A 13,959-nucleotide genomic window follows, 5' to 3' on the forward strand; every position below is an offset into this window, starting at 1 on the left:
AGGACGGATCCGTTTTCTATTGTGCCAGATTGTGTCAGTGAAAACAGATCCGCCCCAATTGACTGAAGCGAGACATATTGTGAATACAATGAGGGGAGCCATGATATCATGACACCTATCATTGTATATTTAATATTCACTAAATTTATATACACTTACCTGTGATAAAGGATGAGGTGGTTCGCTCCAAGGAACTGTAGTAATTGGCAGGTGGCAATTCAAAGCATCTGGATTGGTGGAAAATATTCAACGGCTTTTCTGATCCTATAAAAGAAGAGGTCCAACGGTTTATGCGCATTCACGTAAGTATATTGAGCAAAAGCAGTCCTGCACTTACATCTGTGATGGAGGATCTTCTAAAGCAGCTAATTTTCAAGGCCGAATCACAAGGAGGAGAAGAGTGGCTGCGCAGATGCCTTCAATCCGATCTGGAACCCGAAGTTACATCGCATCGGCATTCACCTAATTTAGTCCGCTACGCAGGAACCAGCGCGAGCGCAGATGAGATCGATGTCCGTATTATCGACGGCGAAAATTTATGCGCATCCGAAGAACCGATGCCGCAACCTGCAAAAAGAAGAAGGAAGGAAAAAAGGGCTTATTCGCCGTCCCAAGTCCCAACATATCCGTTGATGAAAAGAGGCAAGAGAAAGATGACAGTTGGTAACGACATCGCTACCAGGCCTGAGCAACGTCCATACAGTAGCTCGGCAAAAAAGGTCGCATCCCGGCCTTCAACTGTCAATTTAACAGCAGTGTCATCCGATATAGGTGAGACTCCTCAATTATTAAATCAGAGTGACTGTTCTGTACAGTGCACTTTAGCGAGGAATCCTCCAATTGTTAATGAAGCCCCTTCATTAGACAAGGACAAATTATTTAAAGAATTTTTAAAAATTTTATCTAAAAAAGAAGCTTCTGTTCATGCTGGTTATGTATGGCAGGAAGCTTCTGATACAGATCACCATTCAAAAATCCTCAATAGCTGCAATTCCGAAATTGATAATTTCAATTGTTCCACGGGAAATATGTATCAAGAAAATATCAGTAATGTAAGCAATATTATCCCAGTGCTGGAACCTGGTTCAGGTATAAAAGAGACTTCTTTAAACCTGAATTTGAAGGACCGGGCTGTAAGGTGGTTGATAATCTTCGTTCTGTAAAAAATAATTTAGACATTGTAATTGAAAAGATTCAATCAGAAATTGCTGCAGGTCGTATAGCTGGTCCATTTAATTATCCTCCTTTTAAAAATTTCAGGATTTCCCCGTTAGGCTTAGTGCCGAAAAAAGAGCAAAATTCGTTCAGACTAATTCATAACCTTTCATACCCAAAAAATGATTCATTAAATGACTCTATTGACAAAAGTAAAGCAAGTGTGAAGTATGCTTCCTTTGACCAAGCATTAATATATCTTCAAAAAGCAGGTAGAAATGCTTGGCTTGCAAAGGCTGACATCAAATCTGCGTTTAGACTTTTACCAATTAACCCCATTGGTTACAATTCCTTAGGTTTTAAATTACTAGATAAATTTTTCTACGATATGGCACTCCCTATGGGCTTTACTCTTTCTTGTCATTATTTCGAGGCCTTTTCTACATTCCTTCACTGGATGTTAGATATCCATTCAGAAGATGGTTTTATTCTGCACTACTTAGACGATTTTCTATTCATAGGCGATAAAGATTCTAATGCTTGCGCAGTTTTGTTAGATACATTTTTTAAGATAGCACATTATTTTAATATTCCTTTAGCTACAGATAAGACAGTTTTTCCCACTAATCAGTTAAAATTTTTAGGCATTCATATAAACACATTAAAAATGGAATTCAGCATCCCGGAAGAATTTTTTTTTTTCAAATTATTATTTTGTTATCTGGTTTAATAAAAAAGGAAAAAACAACACTTAAAAAATTACAATCACTCCTAGGGTCGCTAAATTACATATCAAGAGTAATACCTATGGGGAGAGTTTTTTCAAAAAGAATGTACGCAGCAACTGCAGGTAAAAAATCTCCAAATTCTCATATCCGTTTATCAAAAGAAATAAAAAATGATATATCTATTTGGTTAAAATTTTTAAACGAATTTAACGGTCATACTATTTGGCAAAAGGATTTCATAGATTCTGACTCTCTATCTTTATACACGGATGCTGCAGGAGCTATAGGATATGGAGCATTCTTTAATTTCAAGTGGTCAGCAGAAAAATGGCCCTTAGATTGGGTTTTCAATAAGTACACAAAAAATCTAGTTTTTATAGAATTATTTCCTGTTTTAGTGTCACTAACAATTGGTCCTTAGAATTTCAGAATAGAAGAATTCTTTTACATACGGACAACACTGGTGTAGTTTATGCTATAAACTGTCTTTCTTCTAAATCTGAGATAGTAAACGTACTATTGCGTAAATTAGTTTTAATTTGCTTAAATAACAACATATGGATTAAGGCTAAACATATACCTGACAAAAACACAGAAATATAGTGGCAAATCTGGGGGAGCTGCTCAACCCCTAACACTGTAGCGTGTTTTTCATTGGGGGAGCAGCCCCACCGCATGTGGACCGCAGCAAACGACTATCCCCAGCAAAAAATATTTTGCATACGGTGGAGGATGTCGGCGCGGTCCACATGCACCACAAAGGCATCCTACACAAAACGGAGCATTGTGCGGATGAAAATATAATCATAAATCACAGAAAAAATGCACCACACGGATATGCCACTGACTATACTGGCTAGTCATAAATGCAGATATTAAAAGCTGAGACTTTTGCCAATATATTCCTGTCAGGAAGATATCGGAGCCCCAAGCACCACGTCACGGTTCTCAGCATGGCAAGGGGTCCTACCACTGCGCTACCTATGGTGTGAACAAGGTCTGAAGGTGATGTAATCCAGCTCACAGCCAAGCTTCCACACAACCGCCTAGCAGGACAACTAGTGCAATGTGAACAAAGCCAGACTGTAAGCCACACCCATATCAGACCATGTAATGGAGGCTACCAGGTGCAAAGAGTGTTTGAATGCCAGGTGAAGGCACATACACTACATGTAAAACAAGACAAAAACACAGAAATATAGTGGCAAATCTGGGGGAGCTGCTCAACCCCTAACACTGTAGCGTGTTTTTCATTGGGGGAGCAGCCCCACCGCATGTGGACCGCAGCAAACGACTATCCCCAGCAAAAAATATTTTGCATACGGTGGAGGATGTCGGCGCGGTCCACATGCACCACAAAGGCATCCTACACAAAACGGAGCATTGTGCGGATGAAAATATAATCATAAATCACAGAAAAAATGCACCACACGGATATGCCACTGACTATACTGGCTAGTCATAAATGCAGATATTAAAAGCTGAGACTTTTGCCAATATATTCCTGTCAGGAAGATATCGGAGCCCCAAGCACCACGTCACGGTTCTCAGCATGGCAAGGGGTCCTACCACTACGCTACCTATGGTGTGAACAAGGTCTGAAGGTGATGTAATCCAGCTCACAGCCAAGCTTCCACACAACCGCCTAGCAGGACAACTAGTGCAATGTGAACAAAGCCAGACTGTAAGCCACACCCATATCAGACCATGTAATGGAGGCTACCAGGTGCAAAGAGTGTTTGAATGCCAGGTGAAGGCACATACACTACATGTAAAACAAGACAAAAACACAGAAATATAGTGGCAAATCTGGGGGAGCTGCTCAACCCCTAACACTGTAGCGTGTTTTTCATTGGGGGAGCAGCCCCACCGCATGTGGACCGCAGCAAACGACTATCCCCAGCAAAAAATATTTTGCATACGGTGGAGGATGTCGGCGCGGTCCACATGCACCACAAAGGCATCCTACACAAAACGGAGCATTGTGCGGATGAAAATATAATCATAAATCACAGAAAAAATGCACCACACGGATATGCCACTGACTATACTGGCTAGTCATAAATGCAGATATTAAAAGCTGAGACTTTTGCCAATATATTCCTGTCAGGAAGATATCGGAGCCCCAAGCACCACGTCACGGTTCTCAGCATGGCAAGGGGTCCTACCACTACGCTACCTATGGTGTGAACAAGGTCTGAAGGTGATGTAATCCAGCTCACAGCCAAGCTTCCACACAACCGCCTAGCAGGACAACTAGTGCAATGTGAACAAAGCCAGACTGTAAGCCACACCCATATCAGACCATGTAATGGAGGCTACCAGGTGCAAAGAGTGTTTGAATGCCAGGTGAAGGCACATACACTACATGTAAAACAAGACAAAAACACAGAAATATAGTGGCAAATCTGGGGGAGCTGCTTAACCCCTAACACTGTAGCGTGTTTTTCATTGGGGGAGCAGCCCCACCGCATGTGGACCGCAGCAAACGACTATCCCCAGCAAAAAATATTTTGCATACGGTGGAGGATGTCGGCGCGGTCTTTCTGTGATTTATGATTATATTTTCATCCGCACAATGCTCCGTTTTGTGTAGGATGCCTTTGTGGTGCATGTGGACCGCGCCGACATCCTCCACCGTATGCAAAATATTTTTTGCTGGGGATAGTCGTTTGCTGCGGTCCACATGCGGTGGGGCTGCTCCCCCAATGAAAAACACGCTACAGTGTTAGGGGTTGAGCAGCTCCCCCAGATTTGCCACTATATTTCTGTGTTTTTGTCTTGTTTTACATGTAGTGTATGTGCCTTCACCTGGCATTCAAACACTCTTTGCACCTGGTAGCCTCCATTACATGGTCTGATATGGGTGTGGCTTACAGTCTGGCTTTGTTCACATTGCACTAGTTGTCCTGCTAGGCGGTTGTGTGGAAGCTTGGCTGTGAGCTGGATTACATCACCTTCAGACCTTGTTCACACCATAGGTAGCGTAGTGGTAGGACCCCTTGCCATGCTGAGAACCGTGACGTGGTGCTTGGGGCTCCGATATCTTCCTGACAGGAATATATTGGCAAAAGTCTCAGCTTTTAATATCTGCATTTATGACTAGCCAGTATAGTCAGTGGCATATCCGTGTGGTGCATTTTTTCTGTGATTTATGATTATATTTTCATCCGCACAATGCTCCGTTTTGTGTAGGATGCCTTTGTGGTGCATGTGGACCGCGCCGACATCCTCCACCGTATCCAAAATATTTTTTGCTGGGGATAGTCGTTTGCTGCGGTCCACATGCGGTGGGGCTGCTCCCCCAATGAAAAACACGCTACAGTGTTAGGGGTTGAGCAGCTCCCCCAGATTTGCCACTATATTTCTGTGTTTTTGTCTTGTTTTACATGTAGTGTATGTGCCTTCACCTGGCATTCAAACACTCTTTGCACCTGGTAGCCTCCATTACATGGTCTGATATGGGTGTGGCTTACAGTCTGGCTTTGTTCACATTGCACTAGTTGTCCTGCTAGGCGGTTGTGTGGAAGCTTGGCTGTGAGCTGGATTACATCACCTTCAGACCTTGTTCACACCATAGGTAGCGTAGTGGTAGGACCCCTTGCCATGCTGAGAACCGTGACGTGGTGCTTGGGGCTCCGATATCTTCCTGACAGGAATATATTGGCAAAAGTCTCAGCTTTTAATATCTGCATTTATGACTAGCCAGTATAGTCAGTGGCATATCCGTGTGGTGCATTTTTTCTGTGATTTATAAACATATACCTGGAAAACATAATATACTTGCTGACGCTTTATCTCGACAGCGTTTCAAGGATTTCTTCGAGATGGTACCTCAAGCTCCAAGAATAGGAATTGCTTGTCCGACTCGACTTTGGAATTTGACAGAAGACTAACGAACGAGTTAATAAAAAATTCTTTAGCCACTAATACATGGGCAGCATATGCCGCCGCATGGTTTGAGTGGAGGGAATTTAGCAAACTACAGAATATCAACAATACAATTCTAATAAATTGAGAATATAGACAATGTTATATCTTTTATTCTGTATCTCTACAAAAAAGGTGTTAGTGCCGGTACCATTTCGAAAAAATTATCTGGTATATCATTTTTTCTAAAATTGGATGGCTGCAATTCTTTACTTAGTCATTTTAAGATAAAACAAATTTTAAAAGGTATTAATAAGTATTCAGTGATGACTGATAAAACTAGACCCATTTCTATTCAATTATTACAAAAAATAATTTCTCAATTACCCAAGGTTTGTAATTCTGCTTACGAAACTTACCTTTTTTCTTCTGCGTATTCTCTTGCATTCTTTGCAGCCCTGAGAATTAGCGAGATAGCTGCAAAAAATAAATTAACAGAATCCCCTTTATTGATTTCCGATTTAAATTGTAGAAGTAGTTCAGTAAAAATTAAAATTAAAAAATCCAAGACAGATCAGCTTGGAACAGGAACAAGCATACATCTTAATAAATTCCATATCAGTGCAGTTTGTCCAGTTGAGAACATGTTAAAATGGCTGAAAGTTAGGAACAATATGAATGATTCTTTATTTATTCATTTGGATGGAACTCCGTTGTCAATATACCAATTTAATTATATTCTCAAATTGAGTTTAAAAAATATTGGTTTAGACAAACATAAAATAACTGCCCACTCTTTCAGAATTGGAGCGGCAACTTATGCTGCTCAATTGGGAATTAACGATAGTGTCATAAAAAGAATGGGGAGATGGAAATCCAATTGTTACAAGTTATACATTCGTCCTAATCTAATTGTTCATTAATTTCAGGAAATTTGAGAATCATTTGGATTCTAGGACATAACACTATTACATTGGCTCAGAGACGATCTTATGTCAGAAAGTCTTCCTATAATTTAGGATTTCCAGAGAACTATTGTTTATTTTGGAGGTCATTTCAAGATGTCAATTATAACAATACGTTTCATGAATGTAAAAGACTATTAGATATTTGGCCGAAACCTAGTTTAGTCATTTTACATTTTGATGAAAATGCCATTGGTGGTATAAAAACACATGAAATTATATGCGAATTGAAAGAAAATATAATACAAATTCGCAATCTATTCGGAAATCCAAAAATAATATTTTCAGAATTTATTCCAAGATTTTCTTGGTCTTTCAAGGAGTTGTCATTCAAGGAAAAAATAAGAAGAAGAATTAATAAGCAGATGGAAAACTTTATGAGGAAAATTGGAGAATATTCATACAGGCACTGGGAACTAAATGGTTTCACCAGAGGTCTTTTTCACCCACAGAAGGAACAACTGTCTAATATCGGATTGGACATATTTATTGTTGATGTTCAAAATATGATAGATAAAAATTTTATTTAGTATGGATTTAGGCTGCAATGGCTTGGCCTTGTCGCTTTGCGATGTGGCGGTGGGGTTAAGTCACTCCGTTGAGTGGACTTGTGATTACTTGGTTATATTTACAAGATTGCATTATTATATGGATTTGAGATTTAATAAATTGGATTATTAGTTTATCATAATAAGCATTGCGGCCTAAAATTCCCAATAAAGTTAATGTTCAAGTTATTAAATAAAATTTATTTGATTTACAATTTATGATGTTTGTTGTTATTAATTTAAGTGTTTCATGGTGTATATGATATCATGAAGCGATACATATTGTGAATACAATGAGGGGAGCCATGATATCATGACACCTATCATTGTATATTTAATATTCACTAAATTTATATACACTTACCTGTGATAAAGGATGAGGTGGTTCGCTCCAAGGAACTGTAGTAATTGGCAGGTGGCAATTCAAAGCATCTGGATTGGTGGAAAATATTCAACGGCTTTTCTGATCCTATAAAAGAAGAGGTCCAATGGTTTATGCGCATTCACGTAAGTATATTGAGCAAATTACCCTCCCTCCCTCCCTTAAAAAATATATAAAAAATTGTCGCTTTGCTTATTGATGAGGGGTTAAGTCACTCCGTTGAGTGGACTTGTGATTACTTGGTTATATTTACAAGATTGCATTATTATATGGATTTGAGATTTAATAAATTGGATTATTAGTTTATCATAATAAGCATTGCGGCCTAAAATTCCCAATAAAGTTAATGTTCAAGTTATTAAATAAAATGTATTTGATTTACAATTTATGATGTTTGTTGTTATTAATTTAAGTGCTTCATGGTGTATATGATATCATTACATTGTGTGCCAGGACGGATCCGTTTGGCTCAGTTTCATCAGACGGGTTTTGGTGTCCGCCTCCAAAGCGGAATGGAGATGGAACGGAGGCAAACTGATGCATTCTGAGTAGATCCTTTTTCATTCAGAATGCATTAGGGCAAAACTGATCTGTTTTGGACCGCCTGTGAGAGCCCTGAACGGATCTCACAAACGGAAAGCCAAAATGCCAGTGAGAAAGTATCCTAAGTCAGGGGCGGACATACCGCATGTGCAGCCGATGCGGCTGCACAGGGGCACAGAGCAGGAGAGGGCCCTTTCATACCGGCAGCAGGGGGAGATGAGCGCATCCATTGTGGAAGCACTCATCTCTATTCATCTGTATCGCTGTCCTTAGGACAGCGATACGGATAGATGCTGCGACCAAGCAGGGGACAGGTGTATCCCTTCCCCAGTCCTCTCATAGGCTACAGGCACTAGGCCTGCAACCTATCAGAGGACGGCGCAGGCGGCGCGATGACGTCATCATGCCGCCTGAGCCATACAGCGTGGGACACAGTCCGGAAGAGGCCTGCATCGCATCGCTGAAAGCGGCAAGGAGGTAAGTATGTGAGTTTATTTAATTTTTTTATTTACACTTTACTAGGGGCCCTATCTGGCACTCATGGGGGCATCTACTGGGGGCCCTATCTTATGTACTGGCACACATGGGGGCACTATGGAGGAGGAGGAGCACTATGGGGGCCCTATTTTAAATACTAAGACACATGGGGGCACTGTGGAGGGGGGAGTACAATTGGGGCCCTATTTTATATACTGGCACATATGGGGGCGCTATGGAGGGGGAGGAGAACTATAAGGGGCCCTATTTAAAATACTGACACACATGGGGGCACTATGGAGGGGGGGAGTACTATTGGGACCCTATTTTATATACTGGCACACAAGGGGGGCACTATGGAGGGGGAGGAGCACTATGGGGGCCCCTATTTTAAATACTGACACACATGGGGCACTATGGAGGGAGGATTACTATGGGGGCCCTATCTTATATGCTAGCACACATGCACACATGGGCACTATGGAGAAGGTGGAGCAGTATGGGGGCATCTACTGGTGACCCTATTTTATATACTTGCACACATTATGGGGGCATTTTATACTGGCACATTGTCAGGCACCATGGGGACAAGGGGAGGCACATGATATAGGAGTATTTTATACTGGCACAAATTATAGGGCACTATAAGGACCTTGGCTTAACTGGTGGCACTAAGAGGGTTTTTTGGGCAAACAGTAGGGGGGCATTGGCACACATTATGAGGGTACTATGGGGACATTGACTCTACAGGGGGCACTAAGAAGAGGTATTTTTTTATACTGCCACACAACAGGGCACTTTGATGTACTGGCACACATTATAAGGGGGCATTTTTCTACTGTTACACATTATAAAGAGAATTTTTACCACTGGGGACATTATGGTGGGCTTTATTGTAGTTGAGGGACTATGAGGAACTTGAATACTAGTATGAGCACTATGGGAGCATTATTACTTCTGGGACACAGTGGGGTCATTATTACTGTAGGGGCACTATTACTACTACGTCTTGTCTGGTAGATAATTATTTCTATTGGTGGGATTTTGGGGAGCACTGTTACTTTGGTGGGCACCCTAGCACGGTATCAGCTTAGCACACTTATTTTTGGGGAACATTATGTTTACACTATTAGTGTCAGGGACACTGATTCCTGGGCACAGTTATTTTTTAGGACACTGTGTGCCAGTAATTATTTAAGGGGAACTATATGTGTGTAACTTGTATAGGGAGCACAGCAGGCACAGTATTAGAGGGGTGTTGATTAGGTGGGAGGATGATGGAAGACTAGGAAACTAAGATGTCTGTCTGTCAAACCCTGCAGAAATAAGAGATGACTGAAAGAAATCATCATGGCGGTGTGGTCTAAAACAAGAAGATGAGGACAGAGAACATCTACATCAACAAAGATGTCACTGGATGTAAGAGGTATGTGGACCTGTATTAGGCTACCTTCACATCTGAGTTAGTGAATCTGGCATAGAACAGCCTGCTGGAATGCTCCAGCACTGCTGAATGCAGACAGAATGTCCGCCGGCCACATTAACTATAATGGGGTCGGCAACGATCGGCCACAATCCGGTAAAAATGTAGAGAATCTTCCGGAGACACTGTATGAGGCTTCCATTGTAGTTTTATTGAAACCTGACAAGGAACCCCTAAAGTGCGGGTCGTACTGGCCTATCTCGCTGTTAAACTTAGATTACAAAATCCTCACTAAATTGTTAGCGAATAGACTGAATAGGGTTATATCAACTATCATACATGACGATCAATCTGGTTTTATACCAGGCAGATCTACCTCTAGTAATATACGTAGGGCACAGGTTATTGCTCAGTTGGGTTGTGCAGATAGGAAATCGTGGGCTTTGGCGGCCTTGGATACCGCCAAGTAGTTCGATTCCGTTGAGTGGCCCTATTTAGTGCAGGTCCTGCAGTTTTTAGGCTTTGGTCCTGGGTTTATCAAGTGGATCAATATCCTATATAGTTCCCCGTCTGCGAACATAATGATTAATGGCTCCTTATCATCCTACATTTAGACTATACAGAGGTACCAGACAGGGATGCTTCCTTTCTCCCTTGCTATTCGCAGTGGCCATTGAACATCTAGCACTGAGAATTCGCCAGGATGATGTTTATAACATAGCGTTGGGAAAAAGGGTATAGCGTTGGGAAACAGAGAAGATAGGCTGGGTTTATATGCTGATGACCTCATTTTGTACATGGATTCCGTGGAATGCACTTTACCAAGGGCGATAACCATTATTGAACAGTTTGGTGCATTCTCTGGACTATGTATAAATTGGGCCAAGTCGGCCATTATGCCTTTGTGGGCCTCAGACTGGCCGTCGGTGTACCGGAATCTGATGGTGGTGGACATTTTTAAATATTTAGGAGTAATCATTACCAAAGTCCCAGAGTCCTCTCACTTGATGAACATTGATCTTCTGGTGTCATACTTCTCAGACAAGTTTAAATCTTGGAACACTTTACCGCTGTCCACAATGGGCCGCGTAAACTTGATCAAAATGGTTCTTCAGCCCAAAGCCTTGTACTTATTGGAACACGCTTGTACACCTGTCCCACGCACATTCTTTGATAGGTTACACTTCCTTATGGCAACATTTATCTGGGGTAGGAATAGAAGGAATGTGGCGAAACCAACCTCACCACTGGGTTTTGGAGAGGGCTGTTTAAAACCTCTTGCCTCAGGATTATGGCCCATAGTAACTTTAAAGGAGAAAACAGACCGGCCGCACAGCTTAAATCTGTCTGTGGAATTGTATTTTATGTTATTATGCGTTCGGTTAAATTGTATGTTATGTGAGGGCACCCAGATAGCTAATATTATTGTATTCGTGTATTCTGAGTGCCATTCACCTAATGTTATGCACTCAGACTTGAGCTATCTGGGGATATGTTAAATGTCTGTGTTTGCTGTGGAGGTGTGCCATTGTGTGTTTAAATGGTGATGTCTGTCCTGTTGTCTCCACATGTGTATTGGTGATCTCCCCTTTGTCCTGAGAGATAATTGGATTTCCTTCGGTTGTCTCTGGGACAGAGAGGAGGAAACCATGATGCATTGTGGGGATGTGTTGCATCTGTTCTGTATTTGCAAAACTGTAATAAAAACCAGGCTGGGTGTGCCAGCACATCAGACCACTGCTAGACTCTCAAGACGGAGCCTTGTCTCGTTATTGGGGGATTCCCTGTATGCTGTTAGAGACTGATTGCCAGGAGTGTAAGCTGACTGTGCGCTTTTCCTGTTCGTCTGCTGGCAGCTATTTGCGAGGTTCCAGTTTGGAGTGCTATTTTGTATCCAGTTTGGGAGTTTGGTGTTCTGCAGTAGCTGTGCCTGTCTCTCGGAAAGGGGCATATCGCCTAAACGGATCTTAACCCCTTGTCTGCTGAAACGGTCCGTTACAAGGAAGTTGGCCGTCAAATCTCTACAGAGGAGTTGGGATCAGGGTGGAGCAGCTTTGCCGGGCTTACATTAATATTTTCTTGCTGGTCAGTTGCGTTATCTGGTGCCATGGGTGACCCGGGATGTTCTTCCTAGCTCTAAATACTATCTGTGGGAATTCCTGCAGCTCCCCACCCTATGGCCTGTACTTGAGGGCCGATCATCTGTATCGGGCTCGCTCCTTCCGATTCATAAATTGGCGCATCAGGTGTGGGGAGCTGCAAAGTTGCAGCAATACAAGGATCTGCCGGAGGATATTCCATTGTGGAACAACCCATTGTTTCTGCATCTAATGCAGAGTGAATGGGAGGTGGTTTGGAAAGGATATGGGGTATGCTATTTGAGGGATCTGTATGAAAATGGTATCCTGTTCTCCTTCTCCCAGCTGCAGTCTAAAGTGGGTGTTCTGAGACCGCACTTTTTCAGGTATCTCCAACTGAGACATGCCCTCCAAGCCCAGTTAAGGGATCTGAACAGGCCTTTGTCAGCCTATCCTCTGATAGGGGTCTTCAGGACCCAAGGCCCGAAGGGATTAATATCCGCCATTTATACGCATTTACTCAATCTTAAGATTTCAGCTTCTCCATTGGGTGCGGTACGTAAATGGAGAGGGAATATACCTACTTTGACGAATGAGGAATGGGGAGAGGCTCTGGAGGCTCCAGTGGCTGTATCTCCGTCTCTCAATAACAGATTGACACAGCTCTTCATTTTAAATAGGTGCTACTTGACCCCAACCAGGCTTTTTAAAATGGGTAGGAGGCAGCATATGGAGTGCCATTGGTGTTTACAGTTGAATGCGGATTTTTGGCACCTAATGTGGGATTGTAGTCACATACAGTCGTTTTGGAAAGAGGTGGTGGACGTAGTCTCATCCCTGATCCCGGACTCACTGGTGGTTTATACTAAATCTTGCCTTCTGGGTATCGTGGAAGATGAGTCGCGCTCACGTTATACCCTTACCTTTTCATTAGAGAGGCCCTATTTATGGCTAGGAAAGCCATTGCCCTTAGATGGATGGCGGACAGACTTCCTACGGTTGGACAATGGAAAACCATGGTTAATAACATTATTCCCTTCGAGAGGATTATCTACTCTGACTGCTACGGCGGCCCATCTGCATTCGGTGGCTTGATGGGTGTGCCCGACCATCTGTGCGTTCTCAGGTTCTAATGATGTGACTTGATTGGTTAAGATGAATCACAGTATGAACTATATTGCATTGCCTAATGACGTCTGTTTGTATGATGTACTATGGATATTGGGTCCTGTTTACTGCTTTCTGTAATGATGCGGATTGTTTACTCTTGCATTACATTCTTTACAGTATTGTATGACTTTGCTCACTGTAACACTCTTTGAATGTACTGTTACATGTCTTGCTTACCATTTTTCAATAAAGCGAGTTTAAAAAAAAAATGTAGAGAATCAGCGGAACACAAACCGCTGCATGCCTGGGTTTGTGTTGGGCCGATTCCATGCATTTTCTGCTGGATCAGGTGGCCGAAGCGTAGTGCCACAAGTGTGAAAGTAGCCTTACCCTGTATGTTTTGTATTGTTATAAGTAATGTTATGACAGAATAGGTTAGGTTGAGAATTTGGCTTAGAGAGGGGGGGGGGGGGGAAGGCGGCCACATTCTTTACACAAGGGCCCTCTGCTGTCTGTGTCCGCCCTGGCTTAAGTGTTTCTAAATTCTTTGAAACGCTTGCTGAGTCATATTGCTGAGCATAGGTCATCAATATAAAAATCCAGAAAAAACCCTTTAACCACCGAACTGTTTTGCCAGAGTCCAGCTCCAGCAGTGGGAAAAGTAGTTAACTGGAGGGGGG

General features: G+C 42.2%; 1 long non-coding RNA gene across 1 annotated transcript; it reads right to left on the reverse strand.

Annotated features, from left to right (window-relative positions):
* Window positions 1-1,111: 1,111 nt before the first annotated feature.
* LOC122941459 lies at window positions 1,112-7,708 on the reverse strand. Its single transcript, XR_006390453.1, has 3 exons — window positions 7,631-7,708; window positions 6,173-6,230; window positions 1,112-1,157 (listed from the first exon to the last, which is right to left on the reverse strand). It is a non-coding gene; the product is annotated as an uncharacterized LOC122941459 (long non-coding RNA).
* Between the last annotated feature and the right edge of the window lie 6,251 nt (window positions 7,709-13,959).

Source organism: Bufo gargarizans, chromosome 6, assembly GCF_014858855.1.
Source record: "Bufo gargarizans isolate SCDJY-AF-19 chromosome 6, ASM1485885v1, whole genome shotgun sequence".
Lineage (NCBI taxonomy): Eukaryota > Metazoa > Chordata > Amphibia > Anura > Bufonidae > Bufo > Bufo gargarizans.